The following is a 14,223-nucleotide window of genomic DNA, read 5'->3' on the forward strand; positions in this document are numbered from 1 at the left end:
CTAGGAGGAATTGCAATAGTACGTAAAGGGGTGATGTTGCCTATATTTTGAATAAGAGTGAGAGGAAATTATTATGGGGCATGTCTTCTATTATTTACATGTATAATGAATATGTTTTTTTAATATTTACTGGGCTGCTGTGCCTCTAAATTGTCTACCATTAGAACACTATCTAGAACAAATTATAAGGCCTAGATTGACATAGCCGAGAAGGGTACATGTTTGAGGTTACCAAGTTCTAGAAAATATAATGGTTTTGGTGGAGTGCGCGAGCATATCATAAAGTTTTCTTATTATTATAATAAACTAAATGAGATGAAAGTGTCTCTAGGAGAAAGTTTCATAGTTTAGCAAGTTCTAGAATCCTTGCCTTCTCATTTCAATCCATTAAAAACCTCTTATAATGCAGAGAAAGAGGAATGAAGTTTGAATGAAATGATTGCAATTGGGGTTCAGGAGGAAGAGATGTTTAGAAAGGATAAGATGAACTTGATTCACATGGTCACTTACGGCTCATCTTCTTCTGCTAAGAAGAAGAAATTTAGGAGAAATGATAAGAACAATTATCAATTTGGGAAGAAGAATGACTATAGGAAACCTTAGCAATCAGTTGAATTTAAGCCTAATACCTTCAAAAGAAAATGCAATTTCTACCACAAACTTGGATATGCGAAGATGAACTGATAGAAGTTCAAGAATTGGAGTGGAAAGAAAGGTACCCCTCTTGCATAGTCTTTTTTGAATTGAATATTGTTGATATACCTTCGTATTCTTGATGGCTAAATACTGGTACTATTCATATTACAAATTCCTTGCAGGAGTTCAAAAGTCAATGAACACCAAATAAGGGCGAACTAAAAGTGAACATAAGGAATGGAGTGAAAGTTAAAGTGCAACTTATGGGAACCATTAGACTTCAATTGACTACAAGTCATATACTAGAACTGAAAAATGTTGCTTATGTACCCTCTATAAGGAAAAAATTGATTTCTATGTCACTTTTGGACAAATATGGTTATTCTTTCAATTTTAGTAATGGAAATACAATTTTGGGTTTCAATTCTTCTATTATTGATTATGGTTCTTTGACAGGTGGATCATATAAACTTGCATGTGATTTAGTTTTTAATACTACATCTTCATCCACTACAAAAAAGAAGGTTATTAGTGACGGTTTGAATGCGATTGTTGAATATAAGTGTGGTAGAATAAATGAAAGTTCTTCAATGCTATGGCATAGGTATTTGTGGCACATTTCAAAAGAAATGATGAAGAGATTGATTAAGGAGTGTGTTTTACATGACTGAGATTTTTATTTTTTTTGGGACTAGTGTTGATACATGAAAAATCTAAACCATAGGATGCATTCAAAGCATTCAAAGCATTAGTTGAGCTAAAAATGGAGAAGAAGATAAAATCAATAAGGTTAGACAAAGAAGGTGAATATTATGGTAGATATGATAAGATAGGCTAAAATCTTGGACCTTTAGCTAGGTTTCCTCAAGAATGTTGTAACAACCCAAATAATAATGGGAATTAAATAATAAAGAGGAAGGGAAATGGAGACAGTAACAGAAGGAGGAAGTCGACTTCATCGACGACATTGCACTTTGGAAGGAATAACCAAGGGGAATCATCAGGGCTTCGTCAACGAATATAGGGGATTCATCGATGAGGGTTTAAGAGAATTCATCGACGAAGACTGAATTTCGTCGACGAAATTATTAAAGGATTCGTCGACGAATGACGTGGCTCGTCAACGAATCGAGTTCTATAAATATAGAAAAATCCAAATTTTACTTCACAGTTAAGCTATTTTCATTTTCTCTCTCTCCCCTTTGGTTTTCTCTCTCTCTTTCATCGATTTTGGGCCAGATTTACACCGGATCAACAATCCAAAGCCACCACGACGCTCTTGGGATAGTTTTCTGCAAGTCTGCTAGAGCGGATCGTCGGTGGGGCTGAGTTGGAAACCATCCCAAATCCAGGGTAAGGATTTCTACTCAATATTTGGATTTTTGAAAGTTATAGAAAGTGTTATACACTTAGAAATATTGAACTTTAGTTCTGGGGAAATGTTATTTTCAGGGTGTTGAACAGGGAACCCTGCGAGTGCGGGGCAGATTTTCTTAAGGGCTTTTCAGAAATCAGGTAAGGGGATAAACTAAGTTAGTTCTTTTTAAGAAAATGTATGTATATATATAGCATTTGATTTCTGGAAAGTAAGTATGTTTATATATATGATTTATATTTGGGAAATTACTGTTAAAATGATGGTATGTTGAATATGCGAAAACTTGTTCAGTGTGGCATGAGTAGGAATTATTTTGAAATACTGTTTTCTGGGAATGTGATTATGATATGAATTTTTATAATGGAAAACTGGAGTATGGACCGAGATTTTTATATGTTTTTCCAGCGTACGGGTCATGCTATGTGTATGATTTGCCAGTGTACGGGCTGAGCTATGGATATATTTTACCGGCGTACGGGCCGTGCTATGGATGTGATTTGCCAACATACGGGTTGTGCTATGATATATTTTGTCGGTGTACGGACCAGCTATGGATGTGATTTGCCAGCGTACGGGCTGTGCTATGATTTACCAGCGTACGGGCCGAGCTATGATAAAATGTGAAATACCGGCGTACGGGCCGATGATTTTCATGATATATGTATATATGCAAAATGATATGATTGATCTGATAATTAATGATATGAGGTATCCATGTATCACAGTTTCAGTATATGTTATATGATATTAGAACCTGGTTGGCTTGGTCTAGGCTAGCACTTGCACGGTACCGTTGTTATGTGTCCATGGTCTTCGTGATCATAATATCTCTGTTAATGCTGCTGTACAAAGTGGTGTGAGATTGGATGGTCGATGTGGTTTCTAAGAAGTGTGCGAGCGCCCTTGGTGCATGGACCAGGTCAGGCAGACCCATCAAACTTACAGACTGTACTTTTGACGTGGCAGTGGTCGGCCAACCATTGTCAAGTCCCACTTTCGAGTCACACAACCCATTCATGTGGGGGTAATACATGACAACAGCTAGCTAAACTACCAAGAATGTTTTTTTATTATTATTATATGAGATGAAATATGTTTATGGAAATGCAGTATGTTCTGCCATGTTTTAATGATATATATATATATATATATATATATATGTTTTCCCATATTTGATATAACAGTTACTAAATATGTCTCATATGGTATATGTATAACATGGAATACTCATGTTGCCACACACTGGTATTAGTTTATTTCCCTTACTGAGAGGTGTCTCACCCCTAAATTTCATAAATGTTTCAGGAGACCCTGACAGGAGAGCGAGTAAAGCCCCACTGATCTAGTACGGTAGATCTGCCCTTCCAGAAGGGTGAGTATTTTGATAGGGTCGGATGCATTTTTGTGGAAATGGCCTTAAGACTTCTTTTTGGGTTGAGTGATGTGTATATATATATACAGGGATTGTAGTAACTCTAGTATGGTGATGTATGGTATAATGAGATGTAGGAGATTGTATGTTTTCTGCTGCTTAGGCTTCCGTTATGTGTTCTGATGTATCCCTGGTACCCATGGGTCCAGGTGGATTATGATCTGCTGAGTTAAGATTTGTGATTTTGTAATATATAAAAAAAAAATGTGGAAATTAAGCAAGTCATCACAAATGTGGTATAGAATATTCCATGACTGAAACCCCTCAACAAAATGGAGTAGTTAAGCACCGGAATCACACCCTTATATATCAATATGGTGAGATGTATGATTAGTCATTCTACATTTCCAGATTTTCTTTTTTTTTTTTTTTTATGGAAAGATGCTCTAAAGTTAGTTGTATATATTTTGAATTAGGTGCCTAGCAAGTCTGATCCTAAAACTCCCTATAAGCTTTGGATAGGCAAGAAACCTTGTCTGAGGCATTTTCATGTTTGGAGCTGCAAAGTTGAGGTAAGACCTTATAACCCATAGTTAAAGAAACTTGATCTTAAGTCTATTGGTGGCTATTACACTAGCTGTTATATTGGCTCAAGAGGCTCTAGATTTTACTATCCATCTAACGTTATTAATTGAGTCAGATTGAGCTATTTCATTGAGGATGAAACCGTTAGAAATGATATATAACCACAGAACATTGTTTTCAAGCGGAAAACGTTATAGTCCTTGTAACAATAGTTCCTCATTCAGATGTTGTATTGCCATAAGCAGAGGATGTTATTTTTCCATTAGTGGCATGTCACGATCTTATATCAGTTGATGATGGAGTTCAAGGTCTAAAGGACCCTAATCCTTCATTGAGAAGATCTTAGAGAATTAGAAGGCATGCAATTTTACAGGATTTCATGCTATATTTACAGGAACATGAATATGATATAGGAATTGGCAATGATTCGTTTAATTTCCAAGAAGTTGCAAATAGTCCACAAACTTCTCATGGATTGATGCTATGAAAGATGATGACATTGGTGACTCATTTTGATCTAGAGCTTCATCAAATGGATGTTAAACAACCTTTCTCAATGAGATCTAGTTAAGGATGCGTATATGGAACAACGAGATGGTTTCAAGGAACCCACGAAAGAAAACCTGGTGTGCAAATTGAAGAAATCTACATATAGATTGACACAAGCCTCACAATAGTGATATTTGAAATTTGATGAAATAGTCACCTCTCTTGGGTTTAAAGAAAATGCACTCTAAGGATGAGTGGGTGCATGTTTGTAATTCTTGTGCTCTATGTTGATTACATGCTACTTGCCAAAAATAATGCAGGTCTTTTAAGTGACATCAAAAGGATGCTATCATGGTAGTTTGATATGAAAGATTTTGGTGATGCCTATTTTGTTCTATGCATAGAATTACACCATGATAAATCAAGAGGTGTTATTGGCTTATCTTTGAAAACTTATATTTAAAAGGTTTTAAATAGATTTAATATGCAATTTTGCTCATCATGTGTAACACCAATAGTGAAGGGTGAGAACCTTTAAAGAAAATAATGTTCTCAAAATGAATAATAGAAAATATATGAAAAGGTTGCCTTACTCTTCAGTCGTTGGTAGTCTTATGCATGCTTAAGTACACACACATGCAATTGGTATGCTTGGAAAATATTTGAATGATCCTAGAGTGAGACATTGGAAGGCTATAAACAAATTTATGATATATTTACAAGTCATTAAGGATTACATGCTCACTTAGAGGTTGTTGACTTTGGTGTATTCCTAAGAGGGGGGTGAATTATGTATTTGAAACCTAAGGTGTAGTCCCAAGAGGGGGGTGAATTGGGTTATTTAAAAGTCCTTAGAGTATTTTTAAGAGATCTTGACTTTTTACAATCCTTTAAAGACTTCTTTTGTTCTTTTTGATTAGGCAATCCACACAAGCACTAACTTCTTCTATTCAATCCACAACCACAACATACAACCAATTGATTAACTGTCCAAATCAAACAAACACAACTTGCTTTGCAGTATTTTGTAGCCCTGTATATGAATGTGCAAGTCTTGTATTTGGCCTTTGAACTTTAAAATAACATCCAATCACTTTTTCAAAATTAGAATAAACCTTGAGCTAATAGGTTTTAGGTTGTTAACTAATCAACGTACTCCCTTACGATTTCCACAAAGAATTGATTAACCAACATACTCTCTTTCGATTTCTGCAAGCCCAAGAACAAATTAGGCTTTGGTTTACATAATTTTCAATATGTGTTATTTTTATGATTGAAAGAATTTCAACATCCACGCAGGTTATATTTTTGCTGAAATTTAAAGAGACTACGGGAAAGAGAGTGACACCGCTATTTTTGCGAGATTTGGCTTACCCCAGCCTACGTTCTCGCCTTAGGTCAACCACCTAACGATTTCACTATACCTTGTTTCTTCCAAGTGGAACAAAAACCTTTACACACTCCTTTAGTAAGCTAAAGCCTGCCTCCCCTAATGATATATCCTCGTTCGGTCACTCTTTCAGTTAGGCTAGAGCAGCACCTCTCTAAGCGATATCCCTTCGCTTAGCCAATGATCTGAACACCTCAAATCATCCAAGAACTACAAAGGATATGAAGTAATCTCTACGTACAATAACACTCTCAAAACACAGAGCAAGTTGTACAAGTTAAATCTCTAATCGTACTTCAAAACCAAAACTAAATAGAAAATGTGAAGCTCGAGGTTTAGAAGTCACCAATGATTCTTTAAAGATTTATATGCAACTTAAAACCAAACCCTTGTTTTCAATCCAGCAATTTCATAGAGTTTCCTCCAGCAAAAGGTGTGAGCAAGAATGAGCTTTATGAGAGTTTTAGCATAGAAATCGTGTATTGTTTGCTTGTATTTTTTTATTGAGCAAGGGAAGTATTTATAGACCATTTTAATAAAAAAATTTCTCATTTAACATGGAGCATTTAGGTAACTTTTCAAAAGATATTAATTTAGAGAATCAATTTTGAAAAACTTCCCGCAAGTTTGAATTTTAAAATTCCCCACAAAGTTAGTCACTAACCCACTCAACTAGATCATTTTTTTGCACTTGTCAGTCAGCTGGACCGGCGGCTAACACCATTCTGTCTCTCAAAAATTAATTGTGATAAATTGTTAGTCAGCTGACTGAATCACGTTCAAAATAGTAAGTTAGCTGGGCACTGTCGGTCGGCTGGGCGTTTTCAGTTTATTGAGTCAGTCGGCTGGACAGTTTGCTTTACTGAAGGTTTCCTATCAGTCAGCTAACTGAACCACGTTTAAATATGGTCAGTCAGCTGGGTACTATCAGTCGGCTGGGTACTGAGTCAGTCGGCTGGGTAGTCCTCTTTTTCAAATATTTTCTATTTTTGATTTCTTTAAAATCTAGTTTACTTGAAAATTTTAATTATAACTTTTCAACAACATTTTCAAGAGTTTTTCAAGTGTTAGTCTCTAAGTCTTTGTATCTTAAGGAGCTTCACATATCTAAATGGCATTGACTTGAAGTACTTACAAATATCCTTCTAAGCATGATTTCCTTAATCACTGAGGCTTGCAGCTTTTTGATATTCACTTTTGACTTCAAGATCTTCTTGGCCAATAAGCTCTTCATTTGTCGTTCATTGCTTCAATATTCTGAGAAGCTTTCACTTCATTGACATTGGTCTCTTGCTTGCTTCCATGACTAACCGTAAGTGTCCTTAGACCTAAAATAAAACCACTCAACAACATATGTTAAACCATCCTTCATTTTGTTATCATTAAAACAAGATTGAAAAGCCTAGTTAGGCCAACAGTATTTAAAATTTATTCCTAGGTATGTCAGAATCAGTAGCAGTAATACTCAATGTAGTGACACGAAGAATAATATTATTTTAATAATAAAGAGGGAGGAAAATGGAAACAGGAACAGTAGGAGCCAGTAGACTTGTTTGATCAGCTCCAAGGTACATGGGTATATTCCAAGATTGACCACAGATCCGGGCATCATCAAGTGAGAGTAAAAGTGGAGGACGTCGCGAAGACAGCCTTTAGGACCAGGTACGGGCACTATGAATTTCTCGTTATGCCGTTTGGTCTGACGAATGCCCCGTCCGTGTTCATGGACTTGATGAACAGAGTTTTTCACCAGTATTTAGATTAGTTTGTAGTAGTTTTTATTGATAATATACTGGTGTACTCGAAGAGTTTTGAGGAGCATTTGAGGCAGGTGTTGCATACTCTCAAGGAAGAGAAGCTTTATGCCAAGTTTAGCAAGTGTGAGTTCTGGCTTGAGAAGGTGGCATTTTTAGGCCATGTGATCTTAGGGGACGGTATTTCAATGGATCCCAGCAAGATTGACATGGTGGTAAATTGGGCTAGGCCGAGAAATGTGCAAGAAGTCATGAGCTTCTTAGGACTGGCAGGTTATTACCGTCGTTTTGTTGAGGGGTTTTCAGCTTTGTCAGGTCCTCTCATGCGGTTGACTAGGAAAAATGCCAGATTTTTGAAGGATGAAGAATGTGAGCAGAGCTTCCAGGAATTAAAGCAGTGCCTCGTCACTGCACCAGTTCTGACGATTCCATCAGGAGGCAATGGTTATGTTATTTACAGTGACACGTCCTTGAAAGGGCTCAGTTGTGTGCTAATGCAGCATGGTATGGTGGTGGCGTATGCGTGTTGATGCAGCATGGTAGGGTGGTCACGTATGCGTCTCGACATTTGAAAGAATATGAAAAGAACTACCCTACTCACGATCTAGAATTGGCTGCAGTTGTACATGCACTGAAGATCTGGAGGCATTACCTTTATGGTGAGAGGTGTGAGATATTTTCTGATCATAAGAGCCTAAAATACTTCTTTACATAGAAAGAGTTGAATATACGGCAGAGGAGGTGGTTAGGACTCATCAAGGATTACGACTGCACCATCAGTTACCACCCAAGTAAAGCAAATGTGGTGGCTAATGCTTTGATCCGTAAATTAGGAGACACGGCACAGCTAGCAACAGTAATTCAGCATCCGATTCAGATGGACTTGGAAAGACTTGGTGTGGAGTTAGTGGAGGATGATCCACAGGCGCTTATTGCCAGTTTGGTTGTACAGCCTACATTGTATAAAAAGATTAAAGCTGCCCAGAGAGATGACCTAGAGTTAGTGGAGGTGTTTTCCAGAGTACAGGATGGTCAGGAGGAAGAGTTCAGTATTTCTGATGATGGGGCTTTGAGATTTCACACTAGATTATGTGTGCCTACAGATGACAGCATCAAAAGGTCGATTTTGGAGGAGGCACACAGATCTCTATACACTGTTCATCCTGGAAGTACGAAAATGTATAGGGATCTATGAGATTATTTCTGATGGAGTGGCATGAAGAGAGAAATAGCAGCCTTTGTGCAGCAGTGTTTGACGTGCCAACAAGTTAAGGCTGAGCACCAAAGACCGACTGGTCAGTTGCAGCCACTTTTCATTCCCGAGTGGAAGTGGCACCACGTATCCATGGATTTTGTTACTGGGCTGCCTCCAGCGTCGCATGGTCAGAATGTCATCTGGGTGATAGTTGATAGGTTGACAAAGACAGTGCATTTTCTGCCTACTAAAGTTAGCTACCCTATGAACCGGTTAGCAGAGATATATATTTAGGAGATTTTTTGACCCCATGGAGTGCCAGTATCCATAGTTTCGGATCGTGATCCCCGTTTTTCATCATGGTTCTAGAGGAGTTTACAGGAGGCACTAAGGACTCAGCTAACATTCAGCATAGCTTTCCACCCTCAGACCGATGGTCAGACTGAGAAACAATACAGGTGTTAGAAGATATGCTTCATGCTTGTGTGCTAGACTTTGAAGGTAGCTGGATTCAGTTCTTGCCACTAGTTGAATTTGCTTATAATAACAGTTATCAGACTAGCATCGGCATGGCACCCTATGAGGCATTATATAGTAGGAGATGCCAATCTCCTCTTTTCTGGGATGAAGTAGGTGAAAGGCGAGTTTTGGGTCTAGAGATAATTCAACAAGCGTATAATAAAGTCTAACTTATTTCTAATAGGATCAATGCAGCGCAGAGTCGACAGAAAAGCTACGCGGATACTCGCCACCGAAAACTGGAATTTGAAGTGAGTGATCATGTATTTCTAAGAATAACTCTACTGAAGGGGATCTTGAGATTTGAGAAGAAGGGTAAGTTGAGCCCTAGGTTCATTGACCTATTTGAGATACTTGAGAAGATTGGGTCAGTAGCCTATCGGCAAGCTTTACCGCCATCTCTATTTCGAGTTCATGATGTATTTCATGTTTCTATGCTAAGGAAATACGTGCCAGATCCTTCACATATCATCAGTCATGCAAAATTGGAAATCAATGAGGCTTTAGCATATGAAGAAGCTCTAGTACAGATTTTAGATAGAAAAGAACAAGACTTACACAACAAAAGGATACCACTAGTGAAAGTTCTATGGAGAAACCACGCGATTGAAGAAGCCTCATAGGAGCTTGAAGATGAAATCAGATGGAAATATCTCCATTTATTTGATGAATTATAATATTGATGTATATGCGAAGATAGTAATTTTATTCGATTGAGTTCAGTGTAATTGTAATGTAGAGTATAGGTTAGGTAGTATTTTGGTTTTGGGGGAAATTTTCTTTTATATTTGTAATTTCCCAGAACTATTCATGTAACCACGGTATTCCTCTGCCATAAGTGAGGGCAAGTAATAAAATAAGTAGACCCTTTTCTTCTACTGGATAATGGAGAGTATAGATAGAGATGCAGATAGTAAATTTCGAGGACAAAATTTTATAAGGAGGGGAGAATGTAGTGACCCGAAGAATAATATTATTTTAATAATAAAGAGGGAGTAAAATGGAAACAGGAACAGAAGAAGGCAGTAGACTTCGTCGACGAAAGCTCTGCATTCGTCGACGACATCGCATTTTGGAGATAATAATAATAATAATTTCAAGGAATTTCTAGGACTCGTCAACGAATACAGGGGTTCGTCGACAAGTGTAAAAGGAAATTCGTCGATGAATATAGGGTTTCGTCAATGAAGGTCTTCAGGACCTCGTCAACGAAGGCAAGATTTCATCAACGAGAAAATACCGAGGAAAGGTTTTGGGCTGCTCTGAATTTCGTCGACGAAGGGTAAGGTTCATTGATGAATTTACTGAAGGACTCATCAACGAGGTGACGTGTCTCTTCGACGAATCTGGACCTATAAATAGCTAAAAACCGAATTTTTATCCATTTCCAACGCCGTTCTCTCTCTCCTCTCTCTCTCTCTCTCTCTACGTCTCTCTCTCACTTCTCTCTTCGTTTTCGGGCCTATTCCTCATCGGATCGAAGATCTGAAGCCACCACGATGTTCCTAGTGGAGTTCTCTTCAAGTTTGCTAGGACGGATCGTCGGTGGGATCGAGTTGGAATTTATCCCAAATTTAGGGTAAGGCCTTTTAGCCCATTTTTGGCCTTTTGACTATTATAGAAAATGATTTAGGCGAAGAGATACTGATATTCTGTTCTAGAAAATGTTGTTTTTAGGGTGTTATATAGGAGGCCCTGTGGGTGTTAGGCTAATGTACCATAGGGGCTTTTCAGTAAACAGGTAAGGGAAATGTGCTATGCTAGGTATTTTTAAAATATTATACATTTTATTAAATTATGAAAATTATGTATTAAAGTATGGTGTGGCTTGAGATTATGAATATAGTATGGAGATATATTTTATGAATTTCAGTACCATGATTTTATGAATTTCAGTACCATGATTATACAAATTTTAGTACCATGATTATATGAATCTCAGTACCATGATTATACAAATTTCAGTACTATGATTATGCAGTTCTCAGTATTATGATATATGAATTACAGTACAGTTTATGCAATATCATGGTTATTACGATTATTTCAGAATCATGGTAAATCAGATAGTTGTATATAGAAATATATTATATAGTATCAGACCCTATTGGACTATGCAGTTACAGAGCATGGTACCGTTGCTACAGATATTATGTTATGTTATGAGTGCAACCACCTATTTAGATAATACGTGGTAGTAGGTCGATCACCTAGGCCCTTGACGTGGACAAGCTCCCCATCAGATATGGGTTGAGGTGGGCAGATCAGACCGATGGAGTATAGTGATTTATTCCTGGTTGGCCAGCCAGGCTAAATCCCGCCTACAGGCCGGACAACCCTGTCATGAGAGGTTAAATCATGACACACAGTTATCCATAGGAAAAGATTTCAGTTACTATTATGTATATACAGATTTACAGAAATAGGGAACCTACTTATGTACACTAGAAGTATTTTGAATAGTAACCTACGATACTATTATGTTAAGCAACATGAAAGGTATGGTGGATTTTGTCACTTGTACTGTATTTATGTATCCACTTATACATGATTATATGAAAACAGATTTTCATAATATTGTAGCTCATATGCCACACACTAGTAATAGCATATTTCGTCTTACTGAGCGTTGGCTCATCCCAGTGTTGAATCATTTTTCAGGTGATCCAGGTAGGCGAGCAGACCAGGCTCACAGACAGAGGGGCTTTTGTAGTGCCCTGTCCGTGAAGTGAGTATTGTGGAGGATTTTTTGTATATCCCAGTATAGTTTAGGGTATTTTGGGAAACTGATGTATGTGTATATTTTGGGGAAACATATTAGTACTCTAGTATTGGTATTGTATATATATTTACATATGGTTATGTTTATTTGATTTCTGTTTCTCGCTGCTTAGGTTAGTGATTGGGTTTACCCCAGTATGGTATCAAAGCATGTAGCTTATCATAGTATAAAATATATAATAAAAAAAAACTTAGTTTATTAAGCACGTCGTTACACTCAACCTAGGGTCTGTCTATATACTCATAAACCCAAATGTGCAGATAAATGTAAGATGCAGAAATTAAATCATGCGCAACATTCATAATATAACATACATGTGCAGTAAATAAATTGTGAAAATGTCAAGTGCACACACGATATGTTATCAAGGTTCGGCTAATACTACCTACGTCCCCGCCTCTAGCTTGCAAGCCCGAGGATTCCACTAATGCTCACTTCACAGATGGAGTGGCACCAATTACAAACAATATAATTTTTTTCGTTCACCGAAATATGTTTCTCAACAAAGCAGACTATGTATCGATTCAGCACAGTATAATCAATGCACACCAATAATGTAAGAACTATAAGTTTAATGGTGTAATCAACACTCAAAGTAATGATTATCTCAAATTTAAGCACAAGAGTGTTTCTACAAGCTAATCTTTGAAACTGTGTAATGATATATCTCAATCACAGTTTTAGGGTTTCAAAGATTTGGACCAAGAGAAATTTAGAATATCTCAAAAATTATTTTCTCAATATATAGGCACAAAGAGATATTCAAATATAAGCTTGTAATAATATTTTTGCACAACCAAAAATACAAGCCCAATGAGTCTTGCAATAATAATGCAAAGACCCACTTAGCTATAAGGTTTTCCCATACACAAATTTATTAAATAAAATCGGTGGAAAAACCTAGCTAAACCCTCAATCCGAAAATCAAATATGCAATAATCAATGAGGGTTTTTAGCGCACTAGAACAATTAATAAACACTCATAAGGCTTTGATTTCTCAAGAGAATGGTAGTATATGAGTGTATAGGATGTGTATGAAGAAATAGAGTTTAGGAAATTTCAGAGAAAATTTTTGGCTAATCAAATCCCTAACAACGAAACTATAATTGTTAGGATACAAAGGGTATTATTAAATTTTTTTAATAAATTTTAAAGCCAAATTACCCTTAATTAAAACGAGTTACCGCGGTTAAAAATTAAGGAACCTTAGAGTTTCGGGCGCATAACCCTTGGTTCGGTCACCCAAACAAACACAATGAAAAAAGTTTATTTTTGAAGTTCGGGTGTCTAAATCATGGCTCGATTTGCTAACCAAAGGCGATTTCCATTTTGTCTACGGTTCGGTCGCCTGGTCCTGCGTTCGATTTACCGAACTCACATGTTTGGTCGCCCGAGGGTATTTTGAACATGAAGTTTGGGCCCCCGGGTTGTTGGAAAGGTACAGGGTACAAGTTTAGTCGACCGTGGACGGTGAAGTCCTTTTGGGTTCAGTCGCCTAAAGTCAGGCTAATCCGCTGACTGTCAAAGGTTCGGTCGCCCAAGGTATTTTGAACACCACAGTTCAGTTGCCCAAAGCCTCACTATTTTAGCCCTTTAAGTCCTAAGTTAATTCAATTAATTGCCTTGATAATATATGTGATATTGGGGACTATCTTATATGTATGTGCAAGGACCTAAAGTCTTTCTAAGGTCTTTTGAGTTGGCCGAAAAAATCCAGCATCAGTCGACTGAAGGTCAATCTATGGTATTGAGCTTATAAGTTCCTATTATGCATGATATGTAGATTATTACAGACCGATAGATAATTATTATTACAGACCTTTCCTACTTTAAATTGAACATAATATGAATTACAACAAAAAATGAATCTTCTGGGTCTTTAGTCTTTAAGTCTTCATATGCCATCAAATGATCTTACTAATATGAACCTACACACAAACTTGATAGACATTAAATACCTTGTATTTGTCATTATCAAAAACAATATAAAACTCAAAAAGTCAACAATCTCCCTCTTTTTGATGATGACAAAAACAAACCCAAAAATGGGTAAATCCAAATAAAGCTCCCCTAAGAATATGCATACCAATTTTTGCAAAGTGTATTTCTCCCCCTTTTGGCA

The sequence above is a fragment of the Malania oleifera genome, chromosome 7, assembly GCF_029873635.1.
Source record: "Malania oleifera isolate guangnan ecotype guangnan chromosome 7, ASM2987363v1, whole genome shotgun sequence".
NCBI lineage: Eukaryota > Viridiplantae > Streptophyta > Magnoliopsida > Santalales > Ximeniaceae > Malania > Malania oleifera.